Genomic DNA, 21,289 nt, shown 5'->3' on the forward strand with positions numbered 1-21,289 from the left:
ACTATGTACGGGGTGGGGTTTGGGGAGATAAAGCAGAAAAAAAAAAAAAGATTGGCAACAGTTATTAGCTCAGGTGCAAATCTTTAAAAAAAAAAAAAAGACTCTGGACACCAAGGCTTGGGTGAGCTTCCCTGGTTGGCAATACTCCATGCATATTGTCACACATTGATGCCAGGAAAGGAACACTGTCCTCAGTCTATAGAGAGAAGATGACTGGAAGCTCCACATTTGGTACTTTCCTAGAGTCTATCCCATATGTCTCTTCCCTTGGCTAATTTTAATCTGTACCCTTTCCTTGTAATAAACTGTAACCATGGGCATAACAGCTTTCATTGAGTTCTAAAAGTCCTTCTAGTGCATTGGCAAACCTGAGGATGATCTTGGGAACCCCATATGTGTAACTGGTGTCAGAAGTCTGGACTATTCCCTATCTTCACAGTTGGTGAAGTTTTGCACTACCTAATCTCTACCGCAAATAGAATGGATAAAGTATAGTATATTCTTTACAGCAACGCAAATGAATGAACATTCGCACAACAATAAGGATAAATTTCACAAACATGATGTTGAAGGAAAGAACCCAGACAAAAAAGAAAACACAGCATGTAGGGAAATAAAACTTCCATGGATGTCTCAGTGCTCCTGTAAAAAGCTCTAGCCTTCTGAACGTGGAAATGTGTACAATATGAAGATAGGTGATGTGTTTGCTTTCACTTTGCCTAAAAACATTTAACTTTTCAGACACTATGAAACTTTAGCTTGTAGCCATTTGTCTAGTTAATCGGTCTTATCCAAAAAGATAATAAAACTTCTCTTATCTCCTGGAGAGGGCCAAGTAGGCCCCTGGGTTCAGTTCCCAAGGTTCCAGAGGACTAGGCCACCACTATCTCCCGAGGTGTTTACTTGTCAAAAGGAATGAAGCCCAGACATTCTGAACATCTCTATGCCATAAAAACCAGACACTAGGGCTTATCCAGCTCTTGGAGTGATGTATTTACATTCTGACAGGTTAGAGTAAGTAACTACAATACTTTCCATTCAGTCTGCAAGGAGCAGAAGTTTCTCTCTCTCCTTTCCTGAGAGGAGAACGCAGCTGCTTTTCTCCTGTGTGTAGAAATGGAGAAAATCATTGTTCTCCGTCCCTCATTTATGGGATGTAACCGGGCACTCACACAGGAAGTTTCCACTGCATTCCATTCCAGGCTGTCCTTGCATTGCCTGTGGGGCTGGTTGTGGGGAATGGAAGCTGCAGTGTTATCTGGCTGTTAATCTGGTTGTGAGTATCAAGAAAGAACATTTTCCCCTGACTCAGAAGCCTCCTGTTTTTGCAGTATTCATATATAAAAATTACATAGCTGTGTGAATTGGGTAACATCTTGGGGTTCTTGACAAAACATGCTATGAGAGTCAATTGACATAAAGTTCAAAAATAGGCAAAACTAAGGCATGATTTGGGAAGTCATATTAGTGATTCTTTTTGAGGGGTAGGAGCCGGAAGGGAGCACAGTAGGGAGGGCTTCTGGGATGCTGGTCACGCTCTATTTCCTGATCTGGGTGCCGGTTATAGGGGTATGTTTGGTTTGTGAAAAATCATTGAGCTGTAGATCTATGACTGGTTGCCTTAGTCCGGGTCCCCCAACAGCAGAGGCCGAGGTGGGATTAGATGGGACTAGGAGGCCAGGGGACCCATCAGACTGTGGTGCGAGCGTGACCCCTGTGAAGCAGAGAGGGAAGGGAGGAAATAAGCAAGGCAGGTCTTAGTCTGCTAAGAAAGTTTCAGTAAGGCTGATGGTGAGCCTTCAAATCAGAGTCATCATAATGTAAGTGCCTGACAACAAGCATTTTTTTATTTTAATGTAAGTGCTTGATATTAAGCTTTTGATTGCCAAGTCATCCATTTCAAAGACGTCCACATCGAATAAACATATCGCCATCTGTGTGACATGGTTACTCGCTAGACAAATAGATAAGGAGCCAGGCCGCCCCCACCCGTGAAGCTCCCCTTTTAGAAAGCCCCAGGTAACCTACAAAACTGACCCTTTAAGTGACCCCGCTTTTCCCTTCCCACACCCTAATTCCTGCTCATATCTTTTAAAGTTGCCAATAAAGAATGAATCGACAAAACCATAGGCACCCCCCCCCAACCCCAATAAAGGCAGAACCTCAGGTGAGTTCTCTGTCTCTCTCTCTACCTGTGACCCTGCCGTGTGGCCCTGGGTGTGCCACGTACCCTCCAGAGCTGTGAGTAATAAAACTTTTTTTCCCAAAGTTCCCTGATGCTCCTGAGATGTCTCACAATCATAATAAGAGCCACAAGGACCAGTCCAGACTCAGCATTGGCTTCAGTCAGGGAAATGTCTGTGGGGGCTTGCCGCAAGCAGTATGAGCCCAGGCGAGCGCCCTAGGCATTCCTAACTGATAATATCACTATCAACAGGCTGAGATGGACACAAAACAGCCACCTAATAGAGGAGTCCTGTGACTCCAAGGAACAGGCCTGCTTCAGTATCCCTGCTATGCTCAGGCAATGGCTGGGAGCAGGCCGTGGGAAGCGTAGCCTTGGCACGAACATGCGATGGATTTCAGGGCACAGCTGGGTGGTTGGGCAATTGTGCTCCCCGCAGTAGGAGATCTGAGAAGCATGTTTTGTGGCCACTACAGTCTATCCGTCACACCATATATATATATTTACTTCTCCATACGGGGTTGAGGAGTAGCTCCATGGGCCTCTTTTCATGAGTGGAACCTTAAAAAAGGGAAGTTAGTGGAATAAATTACAACCCCTATTGCTTCACTTCATCTCAGGGCTGCAACTGGTACTCATCCTCCCCTCTTCCACTATCCGTTCTAAATTTACCTGACCCTAGGCTCTTGTTACCGAACCACGCTTGTTTTTGCCTGCCACCCAGAAAGCCAGACACCCAGATGACGAGATTGTAGCAGACAGAGTGTACTCACGAGGCAGCCACATGAGGAAGCGAGAGCACGAGGCTCAAATTTGCTTCCTTGAAAACAGAGACTCAGGGATATTTATGGGATGGGGGTAAGGTGGTCTGAAATGTGGAGAGAGGTGATGGGAGGTGGGGAGAGGTGAGGTCATTGATGATCTGTGCAGTCGTAGTCAGACTCCATGCCTCTTCACAGGACCCATGTTCACAAAATGGCAGCGTTAGCGTGATCTGAGGGTGGACTTTTCAGCTTCTTGACATCACAAGGTCACCTACTGGACATCTGTGTGGGCCCAGTTGATGGGTTGGTGTTCTCAACCAGCCTGAAGTGGATAAGGAGTTCTAATTCCTGAAAAACAGCTCATACACCCATCACCATGGAGACCCAGGCTCCAGGGAGATGTTATCTATAGGAGCCTACTGGGAGTCAGATAGCATACTGCCTAAGCAGCACAGTTAACGATGTATGGGTTAAACAGCTAAAAGCTATAATCAGTAATTGCAAAAGGGAAAACAACTTTAGTTCCTAGCTACTTAATCATCAATGGCTGATTCTCTGCCGGTTTCACTCTCACCTCAGCCGTCTTGATGGCTTACTTGGTGGTGTAACCCAAACCTTATTCCTGAGGGCCCTGAACCCTTGGTATGCTAACTCTTTTCATGCCAGGGGTATTTCATGTGCCCATTCACAGTTGCAATGGGCAATGGAATACCAGGAGGCTCCCCAGCAGCGCCCCTGTGTTCTGCACATGTTGGCCCATCCCCATTGTGTAAAGCAGCCTGACCTCTTCCAGCTGGTCAGTGTCAATTATTCCTCCTAGTAGAGTGACTCCTGTTCCAGCCTGTTGGTCCCTGGACACAAAGACGTCAAAGCACCCAGGTGGCAGCCATAACTTATAGTTCAGTGGGTCCCTTTCTGCGGCCCCTGGAAAAAGCACGTCCCCTTTGAGGACCAGGATCTCCAACCCTGCAGAGCCCAGAGTTGCAGGAATAGGAAGCATAATATCACCTCCGTGGATGTTTGGGAGTAAGTGGGATGACTTCCCATTGTTGCAGAGTATTTCCTCCAAGCTGGCACTTCAGTTATGCTTTTAGAAGGCCGTTTCAGCATTCTGTGATGCTGGCTGCCTCTGGATGGTGTGGTAGTGATACAATCACTGGATCCCATGGCCATGGGCCCACTACGTAATGTGGTTTTTTTCTGGCTTCTTTCATTCAGCATAATTGTTTGATGTTCATCCAATGTTGCCCTATATAGCAATAGTTTGTTCTTTTTTACTGCTGAGTAATATTCTATTGTATGGATATACCACAATTTATCATTCACCTATTGATGGACATTTGTTTTTTTTCCACTTTTTGACTATTACAAATAAAGCTGTCAAGAACATTCATTTACAAGTCTTTGTGTGGACATATACTATCATTTATTTTGATAAACATCTAATAATGGAGTGACTAGGTATATATAAATAAATATGTTAAAGAAACTGCCTGACTGTTTCCCAAAGTGCTGATACCATGTTACATTCCGGTCAGCAGTGTATGAGAGTTCCAGCTTATCCACATCCTCATCAACACTGGATATCGTCAGTCTTTTTAATTTTAGCCATTCTAATAGGTGTGTAGTGATAGCTCATTGTGCTTTTAATTGATATGACATGGGATGTTGAGCATTTTTTCAGGTGCTTGTTTGTCATCTGGAAAGTGTCTATTCATACCTCTGTACTATTTTCTTATGATTGCATTTTAAGAGTTCTGGATACAAGACCTTTATCAGATACGTTATTTGGAAATATTTTTTCCCAGTCCTTAGCCTGTATTTTAATTCTGTAGTATTGTTTTTGACTTACCATCTTGGCTGAGGCCAAGGGCAGTTTCAGAGGTGTCTATTTGGTCTTCCCCACTATGAGATCTTTCACCCCGCAGACCAGGGACCCGGTATGGGATTACTCCTGACTAGTATATCAATGCCAATTATATGCTCAGGACTTGGGAAATGACTACTGGGTGGGTCTGCAGACCCAGTGGGCCCACTGTGAGCTGGATTCCATTTATCACCTGGCCTCTGCAAGCCCCTACTCTAACAGGGAGTCCATGGTGGCCACTGGGTCTCTGACTATCAATATCATCTCAGGCCCTTTGTCCAATAGTCCTCAAAATGTCTGGGTATTTCCCTTTCCCCAGTGTCTAGTCACCTGAGTAAATGGCCATAGGTCCCTTTGGGGAAGGACTGGAGGAATCATCACAATTCATACATGTCATGGTATTGAAGGGTCCTGTCTCCTAGGGACCCAGCCACTCTTGAGTCAACAGGTTGCACAACTGAACACGGGTTCAGGTCTTGGAACTGAGCAAAGAATCATGACTTTTTATAGGGGCAACTGCACTCAGCCTGATGCTCCTCCTTTCTTGCCTCTGTTTTGTTGTTAAAGATGTTAAGCATCACGCTTGTTGGACCACCTGACCTATTACTCTGGAGACAGGGGGAAGGGGGTGTCATTCCCATGGGTACTAAGGAGCCCAGCTTTGTAACCACTCTCCTAACGTCAGCCCTAGCTTTTGGCTTGGCACCCAGGAGAGAACAGAGTGGCAATTCCTGACAAAGACGCCTGTTATCTGTGTGTGTGTGTGTGTGTGTGTGTGTGTGTGTGTAGGGGATATTTCTACAGCTTCTTCCAGCACAGCATAAGTTCTTACCATGGAAGACCGGTTCTTACCAGGAATGGACCACCTCTGCAAGCCCAGAGGGTTTAGAGGGGTCTGCAGAATCAATATGTAAATACCCTCATCCTGTATTTCAGGGTCCCAGGTTTTCCCCACCTGGGCCCTGATCTTAGCATAACAGACTTGCCTAAGGTGAGCATTCAAGTCTCAAGGATTCAAGCATTCAGGGATCTCTGCTGCTCTAACAATTAGGTTGTCAGTAAGCTGCTCAGCTGCGTCTGCTCTGCCACTGCAGGAGATAAAGTCTACCTTGTAAGGTAACCCAGGGGCCCTCTGGCTTTCACAACTGGCCAATCATGGCTTGCTAACAAGCCCTAGTCTCTCCTTATCCCTCCACAGGGCTTCCGCACAACTGGGCAACAACCAGCCCACTTTCTTGTCTTTGCAGGTATTGTTCAACCTTCCTTCACATCTTTCAAACGCTGTAATCCGTTTATCTGCCACAGCACTTCCATCCCCTCAGATATTTCCCCAGGTCACCAGCAATGAAATCTTTTGCAATCGAGCTGCCACCTTGAGCCACAGACTCTCTATGCCCAACCTACCAACTAGGCTGGCACCCTCCTTGCTTGCCAAGCAGTAAGTGAGCCAGTCCCATATCCCCACCTTTTCACATGTTTAGTGCTCTAAGGACCATTACTCGTACCGTTTGTGTTACCTGGGTCCTGCAGGAAGCAGATGCCAAGACAGGATTGGATGCGCAAGACTTATTGGGAAAATGCCTGTGAGAGAAAATGGAAGGGAACTGGGAAGCTGGGAGAGCAGCAGTCAGCAATGTCGTTCTGACACCTGTGCTCTCTATAGGAGGCCCAAGAGGTATATTTCACAGCCACCACATTTGTCCACTTTTCTGTATGTCTGTTATATTTCAACAAAAAGATTTTCAAAATCAATAAGATGAAAAATGATTAGAATAAACCATGAACAAACTTAGACTTTTGGTCATAGGTAGAGCCTAAGGGTCCTTGAGATGCCCGGCGCTTCACGTGGGTTCTCTCACTTCCTCTTCCCTTGAAATGTGGCTACTGTGACTGAGGAACTTAATTTTTTTTATTTTAGGGAAAGATTCGCCCTGAGCTAACATCTGTTGCCAATCTTCCTCTTTTTTTTCTCCCCAAAGCCCCAGTGCAAAGTCGTATATCCTAGCTGTAAGTCCTTCTAATTCTTCTATGTGAGCCACTGCTGCACCATGGCAGCTGACAGACGGGTGGTGTGGTTCTGCATCCAGGAAATGAACTCGGGCCACTGAGGCCACGAGAGCGCTGAACTTTAACCACCAGGCCATCGGGGCTGGCTTGGGACTTAATTTTTATCTGATTTTATTTTAAATTTAAATAGTCACATGTGGCTGGTGGCTGGCATATTGTGTGATGAACGTCTAGAGGCTTCATTCTTCGTTATTATCACCTCAGTTATAATCCCAACATCTTAATTTTTCCAGCGCTTTATGGTTTCCAAAGCATTTTTTTTTTTGAGGCAGATTCACCTGAGCTAACATCTGTGCCATTCTTCCTCTATTTTGTATGTGGGTCGCTGCCACAGCATGGCTGATAAGTCGTATAGGTCTGTGCCTGGGATCTGAACCTGTGAACCCAGGCCACCAAAGTGGAGCTCTCTGAACTTAACCACTACGCCATGGGGCAGGCCTCCACACTTCCTGACTTTGAAACTTACTATGAGGTGACTGTGAGCAAAACAGTGGGACATAAGATACACATATAAAGCAATAGATTGGAATTAAGAGACCAAAAATAAACTCTGACATATATGGCCAATTGATCGTTGACAAGTTACTCATAGCATCACCTTTTTCTCCCACCCTCTTCAGTGAGGTTGTTTCCCACATTTGTAAAACTGTTAGATTGTGTTGTGTCACAGTCTGCATTCCATCCTGGGATTCCATTGACCTCCTAAGGGATTTTTTGTTAATTTGCATACAATTCACTCTTTGTGCTGTGACATTATATGGGTTTGACAAATGCATAGTCATATATCCTTCAGTACAGTATCGTACAGAATAGTTTCACCACCCTAAAACACCCCTTGTGTTTCATCCACCCGCCCTTCCCCCTGCCATTGAACCTCTGTTGACCATTGATCTTCTGTCTACAGTTTTCCTTTTCCAGAATGTCATAAAATTGCTATCTTACAAGATATAGCGTTTTCAGATTGCCTTCTTTCATTTAGCAATATGCATTTAAGAATTATCTGTGTATTTTTATGGCTTGATAACTCATTTCTTTTTATTGCTGAATAATATTCCCTTGTATGGATGTACCACAGTGTGTTTATTCATTCGCCTATAGAAGGACATCTTGCTTGCTTCTAGATTTTGGTAATTATGAATAAAGCCTCTATAAACATTCACACGCAAGTTTTCTGTGGACATTTAGTGTTCACAACAGTTGAGTATATACCTAGAAGTGCCATTGTTGGATTGACTGGCAAGACCACATTCAACTTTGGAAGAAACTGCCAAACTGTCTTCCAAAGTGGCCGTACCACTATGATCCATTTTTTAAAATAATTTAAAAATATTTAAGCTGATAACTACTCTACATACTTGGTGTTGTCCCCATTTTACAAATGAGCAAGAGAGTTACAGTGAGGTAAAGTGGCTTGTCCAGAGCTTGGAGATAAAGCCAGATACGTCTGCCTGCAGAGTCTGGGCTCTTCCCCAAAAGGGTGACAGAGCCTTGGTAGTTCACAAAGCTTTGTATGAGTGGCCGGCTATAATGGTTAAAAACGTCTTCCATTTATGGAACTAAAATCTGCCTCACATAGTCCTGGAGTCACGCAAGTTTCCACAAGACGGACAAGAGGGAACTAAGCGTTGCACGCCAGAGGCTGTCCATCAGCCAGAGGCCACACAGCTTAAACCTACTGCCTGTTAAAACAAACTGAATACCAAAACACCAAACTGCCATTCATTTATTGAGCGCTCACTCAATGACAGGCAGCTCAGCACTTCGCACAATCGTCTCAGTTAGTTCTCCAAATAACCCTGTGATGTGGGTCTCCCAAGCCTGTTTTACAGATGAGAAAACTCCGCAGCGGGCCTGGCACCCTGTCTGCCCAGCTCCCCGGGGGGCCAGAGGGAGGGACAGGTGGCTTGCAAGGAGGAAAGCTGTAGGCAGTGCCTGGCAGTGAGTGTGAGAGACGAGCAGGGCTGAGACTACTGGCGGTGGGGGCCCGAGATGAGAAGTCCGGGGGAGGGAGAGAGGCAGCGACGGAGGCAGCGAGGGAGTCAGCGAGCGAGGGAGAGGCGAGGCGGCCTGAGCCCGGTGCCCAGCCGCAGCTCGCGCCCGGAGCTCACGGTGTCCGGGCATCTCCGGGTGTGTGCGTGGGGCCTACCCGCGTCACGGGGCATCCACAGTGCTGCCCGCCCGCTAGTCTGCCCGGAGCACCAGGCTCCCAGGTGCCCGGCTTTCACTTCCTCTCGCCTCCCACTCCTCCCTGGCTCTCCAGCCGGCATCGCCACCGCCTCCTAGTTCCAGTCACCGCTGTTGCCGCTGCTGCGATCCAGGACGCACACTCTTTCACTTTCCCGCTGGAGGCGCGGAGGATGCCCCTTGCATCAGAGCCAGAGAAATAGCCCCGGCCTGGCTGGAGGAGCCTGGGTGGCTAGAAAGGAAATCAAGACTCCGCTTTCCTTGTCCCTGCAGCAGCTGGCAGCTGGGAAGGCGGCCACAGAGCAGGCGGGCCGAGTGGGACGCAGGAGTTGCAGAGAGAGACACCAGGAGCCTGCTGGGCTCTGCTGTCAGTTTGCAAGCGGCTGAGACCTCCCCAGGTAAGGGCTGAGGGGCCTGGACCTGGTAAGAGGGCTGCATAAGTGAAAGTATTCCTGACCCCTATCTGGGCATCCAGTTTCCAGCCGCTTCTCTGCAGGCTGGGAGTTCAGCAACCAGAACCAGGAGAGTAAAGAACCCAGAGTGCGGACAGCCCAGCTCTGGGTAACTGACAAACTTTCTCTCCTCTGGCAGAGGACTTTCTGGCTCATCCCGGAGTCCTTCCTCCAGGCATCCCACTGGAACTCCATAGGGAAGCACTCCAGGCCTTCTCAGGCTGAGGGGGCCAGGGGAAGGCAGTGGGCCCCTTTAATTTGATTCATGATTCACCCCCTTCTTGGCCAGTTGAAAGTTCCCAGGGAGAAGGAGCTGGTCATACGTTCAAGTTGACTTTACAAGGTGTTTGTCGGGGTGATTCTCTGGTGAAAGAGGTTTCCTGTCACCTGGCAGCATCCAGGGCTGCACAAGTGATGGGCTTTGTGCAGAGTGCTTTGCAGGCTTGCTCATGTCCATTCTGGCATGTGTGTGCCTATGTGTGTGTGTGTGTGTATGTGTGTAAGGAGAAGGAGAGAGAACTGGGGGCGGGAGACACACTCAGCCAGATCACCTCGATACAAGCCCTTCCAGCAGCCCCGGTATCATCTCAGGAGCCACTCACCTCCTTGGCGGAGACACTAGGAGAGGCAGGTATCACTTCCCATTCCTTGTGGCTCCTTAGATGAGCATAAGATTTGGGGGAAGTTTTCTGGGCTGCTCCATGAGACGATTCGGATCAGAGCCTGGGGAGCTACAAACTTTGTGCAGAAAAGGGACTGGGATGGACAGTCAGGTCGGGGCTCTTGGCATTCTCATCCCCAGCTCTGAGGATGTGGGGGTCCCCCCACACTCCAGGCCCCCAGAGGCTCTGCCAAGCTCAGCACATAGCTCGTGAGTTTAGCCAGATTATTTTTCCTTCTAATGAAAAGCATGATCCAAAGAGGCCACCTGGTCTCTGAGAATCATTTTGGAGCCACCCCTGTGGTCACAGCCCCCTAGTGGCATCATGTTGCCTCACTGGAGTTCCAGCGTAGGGCTGGGTCATCTGGATGGACGGGTTGGTCAGTGAAGCAGGTGTGGAGGTGCTTCTGGCCATGACCTGAAGGTGGGACATGTTCCCCTGGCCTGTAATTGCCTGCTTGGGCTGGGTGTCTGCCCCTGGGGAACAGCATTGCTGTGTGGCTCTTGGACAGCGCTTGGAGCATGAGGTGGGAGTCTGAGAACCTCCTGCCTTTGCTTGAGATTCTGACCTGGGGCCAGGCTGGGAGCTGCTTCCTTAGGCTGCCAAGATCCAGGGATTCCTCCAGGGTGTCAGAGGCTGGGGCTTGATGTCCTGGGTCAGGAGGTTGAGCTTCAAGTCTGTCTTCAATTTGCTGTGTGACTTTGGGCAAATCACTAGACCTCTCTGGGCCCCAGGTGGTGCTTCTGTAAAATAAAGAGATTTCATATATCCTCAGATGTCCCAGTTCAGAAGCGCATGGCCCTGAGCGACTGTCAAGGATGAGATTTTCAAAATCCCAGGAGGTGATGTAATTTAGTGTTTAAGAGACCTAGGACTCAGCGGCATCTGAGTGTGACCAGTCACTCAACCTCCAAAGCCTGCCCTTAGGATAGAGGCTGAACAGACTCACAGATGTTAGGAGCTGGGGGCTGCTCTACACTTGCCTAAGGCACCACCATCTCTGATTCCCGGATGCTAGTGCAGACAAGATAGAGAGGTCATCTGGTCAGTCCTTCTCATTTTCCAGGAGGTGCATGGAGACTGGAGTGTTTGCCAGGCTCTTTGACATCATAGTGACAACATTCACTCGAATAGCTGTAAATTGTTGAACACTCAGTGTGTACCAAGCTCTCTTCACAGATTAGCTCCTGAAACCCGCACAGACCCCTGTGATGTAAGTTTCCATCCTATGCACAAGGAAATTGAGTCTCAGAGAGATGGTGTGACCTGCCCAGAGTCACACAGCACAGAAGTGGACAAGCTGGGTTCAAATCATGGCTTCCCAGATTCCAAATGCCAAAGATATGACCACCAACCACACTGTCACACTGTCCCACTGCCCAAGGCAGGTGCTAATTATTGAGCTCTTACTATGTGCTGGGCACTGGGTGGGACTTGGAGATACAGAGATGATAAGACAGACCCATTCTCTGTTGGTTTGTCATGTGTCCTCTCCACTGGGAACTTTGAGGGTAGAGCCCTGTGTCCCTAGCACCCAGCACAGAGCCTGGCATACAGTAGGGCCTCAGTGAGTATTGGCTGAAGAAATGAATGAATTTCTGTGGATTGGTTCCTGAGGGATTGTCTTTTCCAGGGAATTTGCTTGAGAATATGCTTCTTCAGGTGCACATTCTTCTTAACTTCTCCAGGGTGTGTTTCCCTTGACCCCGTATTCCTAGCACCTGGCACCGTGTCTGCTAGTGGCTCCACCCAGAGACCAACCGGACTCCGACTCAGGCTTGGACTCTTACCCGGTGGATGTCCTTGCACAGCCACTGCACTTCTCTAAGCCTCAGTGTCCTCGTCGGCTCAGTGGGGATAATAATTGTACCTACTTCAGAGGATCATGAAGATTTCACAGGTGAACACCTGGATCACAGCACAGGGCCCGGCCCAGGAAGAGGCTTCAGTAACGCACAGGTATTGTTATTATTTATGATGTGGATTAAGGCTGCCCCAGCTAGAGAAGCCCAAGGTGACCTGGCCTACGTGCCAAACTATACGACCCAGTGGACTTTTTTTATGGTATGAATTAGGACTGCCCCAGGGAGAGAAGCCCGGGGCATCCTCACCTGCATGCCGATCTATATGGCCAGATTTGTATCTAAAGTTATATGACCGCACAATAACCAGACCCCATCTGCACTGAAATCATTTAATGACTTTTTACATCATCTTTTCTTTTTTTCCAGTAAAAATAAGTCACGTACCCATGCCTTATAAAATTAGCCCTAACCCTCAACTCAGGGCAGCAGCAAGAGCTCTGACTGCCTGTGGGTCCTGTCCCCACACACCAGCTCTGCCTGCCCATGGGTCTTGTCCCCATGCCAGCGGGGGCAGCAGCAGGAGCTCTGACTGCCTGTGGGTCTTGTCCCCACACACTAGCTCTGCCTGCCCATGGGTCCTGTCCCCATGCAGAGGCAGCAGCAGGAGCTCTGACTGCCCGTGGGTCTTGTCCCCACGCACCAGCTCTGCCTGCCCATGGGTCCTGTCCCCATGCCAGCGGGGGCAGCAGCAGGAGCTCTGACTGCCCATGGGTCTTGTCCCCATGCACCAGCTCTGCCTGCCCATGGGTCCTGTCCCCATGCCAGCGGGGGCAGCAGCAGGAGATCTGACTGCCCGTGGGTCTTGTCCCCACGCACCAGCTCTGCCTGCCCATGGGTCCTGTCCCCATGCCAGCGGGGGCAGCAGCAGGAGCTCTGACTGCCCGTGGGTCCTGTCCCCACGCACCAGCTCTGCCTGCCCATGGGTCCTGTCCCCATGCCAGCGGGGGCAGCAGCAGCGGCAGCAGCAGGAGCTCTGACTGCCCGTGGGTCCTGTCCCCACGCACCAGCTCTGCCTGCCCATGGGTCCTGTCCCCATGCCAGCGGGGACAGCAGCAGCTGCTCTGCCTGCCCATGGGCCCTGTCCCCATGCCAGTGAGGGCAGCAGAGGCGGCAGCAGCAGCAGAAGCTCTGCCTGCCCATGGGTCCTGTCCCCATGCTATTCCACACTATTCTCTAAATAAAAGAGCACTACTGCCAGATCTTGAGAGTCTAAGAAATCTTTCTTTCGACTCCTCGGCTCACCGATCCCGCATCAATTTCCACCACCAATGTTACAATTATTAGCATATTTCAAAAAGCACATTAAGGGGCCAGCCCGGTGGCACAGTGGTTAAGTGCACTCGTTCTGCTTCGGCGGCCCAGGTTCGCCGGTTCGGATCCCGGGTGCGGACATGGCACTGCTTGGCACACCATGCTGTGGTAGGCGTCCCACATATAAAGTAGAGGGAGATGGGCATGGATGTTAGCTCAGGGCCAGTCTTCCTCAGCAAAAAATGAGGAGGATTGGCAGCAGTTAGCTCAGGGCTAATCTTCCTCAAAAAAAAAAAAGCACATTAAAGCAACATGTACAAGGAAATAACTAACCAAACTGGAGAAAATCAGGAAAAGTGCCGAGAAAGAGGTGGTGTTAGAATGAGATCTTTAAATATATCACAAGAATACCATAAAATCTTTGCAGAAAAGTCACAACATAGAGATCAGCATGAAGGAGAAAAAGTTCAGGCGACAGAAGCCACACGTATTTTAAACAGGGCAGGTTTGCTCTAAAGCATGAGTCAGCTCTGCTGGGAGAGCAACTCTCAGATGCCAGGAGAACTCTGAAGGGAGCCTGGGCTCAGGGAGGGGACCCCAGGAGGGAAACGCTTGTCGGGGCCCCTCCCCAAGGACGGGCTTCAGCCCTCCCAGGAGAGTCGCCCCCTGGCTGAGGATCCAAAGCCTGTGCCAGAGAGATTTTCATACCAGATCCAGGACTCCATGCAGCTGAGGAAATCAACTCCTGGGGCAAGCTGACCTCAGGGGATCAAACCTGAGACATCTCTGGGAGACCCTGTGTACTGTGAACTTGTTTGTCACCCATGGTCCTTCCTGATTCTCCAGTTGATCTCAGCGCTCCAGAAACAGAAGGTCAAAAGCCCCTCGTTGCTCCTTCCTCATCTCTCTTCCTTTTCCTCTCACAATAGAATAAACTAAGGAAAAAAATAAAAGACTTTTCTTTGAAGGCATTCTCTGCTTTTGACTTTGATTTCCGTGTGACCTCAAGATGAAACACTCTGTTACAGAGGGATCCATTAGGAACCTTAATTTGAGGTTTTTGAAATTTGGATATAGTTTTAAACATGTTCAGTAAATAATAAGAATGGAATTTGCATTATTTAAGTGGTCACATTTTACATTATCCTAAAGCTAGTGAAAGGAGAATAAAGATCAGATATTTATGAAAGAGGAAAATAAAATGAAGGGCCTCAGCTAAACGAATGACATGAACAAATCTCTAGCAAAAATATCAAGAGAAAAAAGGCATAAATTAAGTTAGGGGAAAAAGGGTCAATAATTACAGATGTTAAAAATTTATATGAGATTTTATTGTAAATAACTTTGTGCCAGTGAACTTGGAAAGATAGATGAGAAGGTTAATTTCTCCTAATACACAAGTGGCTAAAATTGATGCAGAGAGAGGAGCCCACACTCAACATGGGGCCACTGAAAGCGTTGAAGGAGGCGGCCATGGTCTGGATGACACCTGGACCAGGAGCTGGTCCCACACGGGTAAGGGCCTGGTGGTCCTGAAGGGTAGGAGAGTGGAGCCAGGGAGGCAGCCAGTGGTGCTGTGACAGTGCAGGCAGGGAGGGGAGGGGACCAAGTGGAGCTGGCAAGGAGAGGGATGTAGAGAGGACATGCAAGTGTTGAGATGACATGATGCAGGGGGAGCCACCAGAGGAGGTGCTCAGGGATGGAGGCCCTTCCTCTCTCTGCAGAAGGCACAGGCAAGTCCCAGTTGCTGTGGTGACAAACGTCCTGCCTGAATGGGCATCAGAGCGGCCAGTCTCTCTGAAATGCCATTGGCCCGGTGTGTCAGCACTGGACCTGCATGCTCCCAAGGGCCCAGGGATTTCATGACTTACGGTGTTTCCTGCAAATACACTGGCAAAGGAGATCAAAGATCTAGTTTCATTTTACCCTTGCCCAAAACATAAAACGTTAGTGTGGAAATTAATAAAAGAAACCTTAACTAAATTGGAGTCAGGAAGGCCTGTAGGGGGAGCCCTCACACCCTATCACACATCATCAATTACTCCAAACAGGAAGAGACACATGCTTGCATTTCCCACAGGAAGTAAAACTACTTTACTGTTGAAAGATTTCTCTCCCGGCCAGGCAACAGCCCAGCCAGTGAGAAGCCCCCACCCTGAATTGCTACTTTCCCCCAACTGCCTTTAGTTTAGAACAGCTCCTGCACTGCCCCTTTTCTTTATAAAAACAAGTTCCCCTCCTTTGTTTTCCAGATTTGTTTGTGTTTCGCTACAGCATGCACATCAGGAATTGGAATTCTTTGGGCTGTTCCTGAGTAAACATGTTTTGAGGGTGTGGGAAATCAGAATTGGCCACCCCGAAATGTCTCTTTGGCTTGAGTATTTTTCAAGGACAAAAAGACTCTGAAAGAAACTTTGACCTTCCCCCCAACTGCCTAAAAGAATTTAAGATAGAAGGCCTGTTCCAGGAAGGAGCTAATAGTAAGAGGACTGTAGTGTGATTTAAAATGTGTCTCTCAGGTCACATTGTCTATAGTTGGCCCATTTGCATTTCCACCTCCATGTAAACTGACTTCCTCCCCCTTGAAGTCCCAAACCACTACCCACAACATCCTCCGTTGTCGTTAGCTAAAAATGATATTTAAGTTGGTGGCTTTGGCCATTCTGGCAAGTTACTCAGTTTTCCTGGGTTTCTCCCACGTATACATGTTATAAAGCTTTTTTTGTTTTTCTCCTGTTATTCTGTCTCATGTCAATTTAATTCTTAGACAGCCAGAAGGACCTAGAGGGTAGAGGAATTGTCTTCCTCCCTACAAGGGTAAAGTAACTGGCAAATTTGCCTTTTAAATTGACATAAGGAAACATGAACAGCTGTCAAGAAGGAACTCAATTGGGAAGTCAATGACCCAGTGAGGATCTCCCAAATGGAGGGACATTGGAAGCCGTCCAAGATGCCTTACTAAGTCAATGGAGCAAGTTGAAGAACTCCACATAGCAAAATCCCCAGTGGGGTTAAAAGTATTAAACAACAACAAAAAAGAGGGACCAGCCCCATGGCCAAGTAGTTGGGTTCATGCACTCCACTTCAGCGGCCCAGGGTTTCCACGCTTTGGATCCTGGGTGTGGACATGGCATCACTCATGAGGCCACGCTGAGGCCATGTCCCACATAGCACAACTAGAGATACAGATATCTTTGAATGTGCCTTGAAAATTTATGGAATTGTGCCCAAGGAAATGCTTTTAGACAATACCTCTGGGTAGGGACAGGGGAGACATAAATTTTCATTTTACATCCTTCTGGACTATAAGCCTTTTATTATAAACTCCTTCCACCTCCCCTCCCCTTTTATAATGACCTCTTTCCTCCTCCCCTCTCCCCAGGGCTACCCTGCCTCCCACAAGATCCCATGGTACAAGGAGCACAATTAGAAACATTGTATTACACATGGATTGCCTCTGCGGCAAAACTAAGTATGCAAACATATCTTCCTTCATTTTCTAGTAAATTCCGTTAATCCCTATTTCAAGTTTCTATTTGTGCTTAAGGCAAAAAAATAATCTACTGAACACTGGGATTTCTTAGGCATTTCAGGTTTAAAAGGCCCCTCTGCCGTCGCCACGTCTCCTCTGCCCTCCATCCTGCCCTCCAGGGATAAAGGAGGGCAGTTTGCTGTGGACAGTGTGTCTTCCCACTGCTGGGTGTGGCTTGCCTTGGCAGGCCTGCCAGTCACAGGTCCATGCTGCCCTTGGCAGGGGTATCCTGGCATGGACTCCTCAGATGAGCGAGGGTGCAGCAGGGCAGGACCCCACTCAATGGCTCAGGTTAGTCTGTGTCACTGCATGTGGTTGGACCCAAGGCCCCTCTGCTGGCTACAGCCTTTGTCCACTCATTAAAGCTGTCTTATAGGAGGGATGGAAACCTTTCACACAGCTGCAGGGCTGGCTGCATATTTTGTGGGGTCCATTGCAAAATGAAAATTCAGAACCCTTTATGCAAAAAGCAGAGGGAAATAAGCAAAGTTACTAAAATATAAAGCATTTTCTTTTAAAATATTTTATTACTTATAAAAGATAATGAGTGAAAAAGACACGAGGAACAACAAATTTATTTTCAGTGTCTTACTTTATATAATACATGACGCTTTCTCAATATTATATCTAAATAGATCTCAATATTATATCTAAATAAGATCATAATATTATATCTAAATAGATCATATTATATCTAAATAGATCACTTTTATGCAAATTAATTTATTATGTCATTGTGGGGGCCTGGAATTGGCCACCCCAAGATATGTCTCTGTGGCATGATTATTTGAGGCTGGTTACTTTTCAGACAGGAAAGCAACTGAAAAGTAGAATTTACTTACCCTTTGTAAGAGACATTTACATTGTAAAGGAAATCTCCGTCTCTAAAGATATCTCCCTCTCTGTACCAGGAAGAAGGGGAGATGACCTTATCTCTAGAAACTCTTAATTAATGGGGAAGGCAAGGACTTAAATCTGCATTTGTTTATTGTGCTTGTCTGGTAACCTCCTGTAACTGACTCTGCCCACTCCCAACATCCTCCTTTGTCTTTAGCTGGATATGATGGTTGGGGTGGTGGTTTCAGCCATCTTGGTGAGTTGCTCAGCTGCCTGAGCAACTCCCATGTGTACATTGACAAATAGAAATGGCAAGCAATAGGATATATTGGAGTACATGAGGAAGCCATTTGGTATAAACCTAATCCGGCCTGACTTTGCTTTTTTCCAAAAGGGCCTGACTGTGGCCATTGAGCACACACTGTATATCTGCTTTAAACATTTACTATGGCAAGAACAAATGACCTTAAGAGAAAGATGCAAATTGCCCCCCCCCATTGGCATTTCCTTAGGGATAAGCATCTTTCCTTAGGCTAGGAACTGATTGCTGCACTCACCTTTGACCACCCAGCTCACCTGTGACCACCCAGCTCGAGAGAACAGACCTGCCACCCTGCTGTGTTCACCAAGACAGCAGACCTACCTGCTGTTTCCATCAATCGCTGTGCCGACAGAGCAGCCTCGCAACTATTGTAAAAGGGACATTTCAATCCTATGTGAAACATCCTGTTTGGGGGTATATAAGCACTCTGTGCACCCCACTTCTTCAGTGCCCTTTCTTCCTTCGGGAAAGGCCCTGGACCATGGTCCTCAAATTTTAGATAAAGCTTTGTTTAATTTTCTCCTGCTGTTCTGTCTCATGTGAATTTAATTTGTTCTCCAGCCAGACGAACCCAGAGAGAGTAGAGGAAATGTCTTCCTCCCCTACATCATGAAAATGTATACTTTTAACAACTTCTATTGTTAATTGATGTAGTTGAAAGCAATATCAGTTGCTCTTGGCAAATGCAAGATTGCAAATCACGTTAATTTATGACGATGAGAAGGATCTTTTGCTGGTACAAACACCAGTGGAGCCATGAAGAGTGTTTTATAGGCTATGACAACACTGGATGGATTTCTGATAAATTATTTCAAAATGTAAATTTTATTTCAACTAGAGCTGATGATCCTTGTGGAACAATTTTTCTAAAAGGATCTAACTTTTCAAACAAATCAATTTCATGTCATCTGAATTTAATTTTAAATGTAAATTTATACTTTGGCATTTTCACGTTTCCCCCGACATTTCCCATAACTTGCGGAGGTTGTATAAATAACTGAAAGTGGACTCCACATTTGTATATACTTCAAAATGCCTTTTTATTCGTCTTATCACTGTTTCTTCAATTACATGGAATATTAATTTTAAAATTGTCTTCCTCATTAACTATGGCTCCTCTGAAGCTTCATATGAAAAAAGTGTTTTCTGCCCACCGCAATGATCTTTAAATTAAATTTACTATTTCTAAGTTTGTGGATATTTACTTTCTAATGCGGCAGCAGTTTTCGAGCCAGAAATACTAAACTCATGGAAGAATTCTAATATTCTTGAATTCTCCCTGATAGGATTTATGGCAATACCCAGTATCCACTTTCATTTTGCAGGAATTTACTGATTATGTTTGCCTCCTGAGTATCACAGGTCGTGTCCTGGCATTCTGGTTGAACATCTGTATTTGTGCAGATGCCACGGGGACAGTCTCCTGGGACAGACAGACTAGCCAGCCTCCCTCCGCGGGTCCTGGCACACCCCCATGCAGAGGCCCTCCTCTCCTAAGGCTGTAACTGCTGCTGCCTCTGCTGCCACCGTCACTTGGGGCCCTGCTGCCCCTGGAAACATCCCCATCAGCGGAAGTCTCGTGAGCAGCAAGGCTCTGGAGGAACTTGAGGTTTCTGTGAGGAGATAGGGTTGGGGGAGAGGACGGGTGGGTTGTGGGGGCTGCGCACTTTAGCCAAGAGGAGATCTGAGCCACAGCGCTCTGGGATCTGAAAAACCGCTGGGGAGGAGATGACAGCCCCATGGCACCCTGGCTGGTCTCTGGGGACTTGGGCACCAGCCCCTCTTGTGGCATCTCTTCTGGGATCTGTGGATCCCCGAGTTCTGCAAAGCCACACGCCTCCCGAGCCGGGGGTCCGCAGGGTTAACCCAGGCTGCTAAAGGTAGTGCAGGGTCAGAGCAGGGGACAGAAGTAGAGTGCTCAATGCTGAGGGCCTACATCTGCAGACCCCGCAGTGGGTGAGGCCGCCCCTGCCTGCCTCTACAAGGAGCCGACCACGAAGAGTCTGGCGGCAGCAGACAGGGGAGACAGGACAGGAACGGCAGTGGAAGCTGCATGGCAGCAGCTGGTGGGGAGGGGCGAGTGGCCGCTTCTAGGAGCGACACAGGAGGCCATGGAGGGCGGTGCCCGGGGTGGCGGTGGTCGCCGGGGTCGCACTCACCAAGGATCTGCAGCACTTCCCGAGGAGGGGCCTGCAGGGGCCCGGAGGCGGCTCCGGGTCCTGGGCCCGCCCAGCGGGGAAGTTCGTTACAGGCCCCGCCCCGAGGTCCGTGGGCGTCGGCCTTCGCCCCTGTATCTCCTCGTCCCGGTCCCGCCCCTCGTCCCCACTCTTTCTCGGATTCCTGCGGACAGTGACACCGGGACAGCCGGAGACCCCAAGCTGCGGCGACGGCTGAGTCCGGGGCGGTGGGCGAGCGGCCAGGGATGGGGCGTGGTCCCTGGGGGGAGCCAACGCGAGGGGCGGTGCGGGGTCTGAGGGTCGCGAGCGTCCAGCAGGGACCCCCGCTCCCCATCCACTGCGTCCCACCAAGGTCGCCGCTGCCCTCGGTCTTGCTAGGGCCAGCGGGCCGCGGACTGTCAGCCGGTGTGGCGTCCCCTCCCTCAGACCCCCGAATTCGGGACAAGCGGCTTCGGGGGTGGGGCCAAGTTCTGCCCAGAGCTGTCTCTCCCGGGCCGTGGTGAGGGGTGGTCTGGGGCCGGTTCTGCGGCAGGGGGCGCCAGGAGCCTAGAGGATGCTGCGCACCCTGAATTAACCAAGACTTTCTCTGAGAACCAGCTAGAACCCCTGGGGCCTCTCTAGGAAAGCGAATGCCGCAGGTGGGGGTTGGGCTAAGGCGGGACCTCAGTTGGGAGACGCCCCGCACAGCACTGCAGTCCGCCTCAGTGGGTGGAGCCCCCCATAGTGCACACTGGGAAAGCTTCTGATCCCTCAGGACCTCCGGTTCCCCCACCCACTCCCCGCCAGCCAGATGAGGGTGCCCCTGGACCCTGCTTCTCTCTGCACTGCTCCCCGTTAAATTCCCTGGGGAGGAAAAAAAAAACCCAAACGAATTCTCCCCGGAGCAGCAACCTTGAGTCTAGTTAGTGTTTAGGCTTCTCACTGAGAAATCGTTCAACATATTCTTCTGGGCCAGCGTAGATGGAGGGAGAGGAGTCTAGGGTTTGGACAGGTGGGATTGCGGGAGAGCGGTGAGCAGGGGACGGCGGGGTAGGGGTGGGGTGAGAGTGGTAGTGGAGGTGCACTCCACCTTTGGTTGAGGCCCCCTCTACACAGTTTGTTGGCTTCCTTTCTCAGAGCACCAA

The 21,289-nt window shown here is 48.7% G+C and overlaps 3 long non-coding RNA genes across 16 annotated transcripts in view; 2 read left to right on the top strand and 1 right to left on the bottom strand.

The window, feature by feature from the left end:
* Positions 1–8,912: 8,912 nt before the first annotated feature.
* On the top strand, positions 8,913–13,245 carry LOC138925490 (uncharacterized). Its single transcript, XR_011441737.1, has 2 exons — positions 8,913–9,465; positions 11,870–13,245. It is a non-coding gene; the product is annotated as an uncharacterized lncRNA (long non-coding RNA).
* LOC138925489 (uncharacterized) lies at positions 10,122–20,269 on the bottom strand. Its single transcript, XR_011441736.1, has 3 exons — positions 20,148–20,269; positions 10,750–10,924; positions 10,122–10,250 (listed from the first exon to the last, which is right to left on the bottom strand). It is a non-coding gene; the product is annotated as an uncharacterized lncRNA (long non-coding RNA).
* LOC102147456 (uncharacterized) overlaps positions 19,971–21,289 on the top strand; it is a 39,651-nt gene continuing 38,332 nt past the window's right edge. For 13 of the 14 annotated variants that reach the window (XR_011441727.1, XR_011441726.1, XR_011441730.1 and 10 more), the window contains exon 1: positions 19,971–20,392. This is a non-coding gene — a long non-coding RNA (uncharacterized lncRNA). Of the gene's footprint in view, positions 20,804–21,289 lie in introns of all 14 variants that reach the window. The other variant, XR_011441734.1, reaches the window with a different exon arrangement.

The sequence above is a fragment of the Equus caballus genome, chromosome 8 (genome assembly GCF_041296265.1).
Source record: "Equus caballus isolate H_3958 breed thoroughbred chromosome 8, TB-T2T, whole genome shotgun sequence".
Lineage (NCBI taxonomy): Eukaryota > Metazoa > Chordata > Mammalia > Perissodactyla > Equidae > Equus > Equus caballus.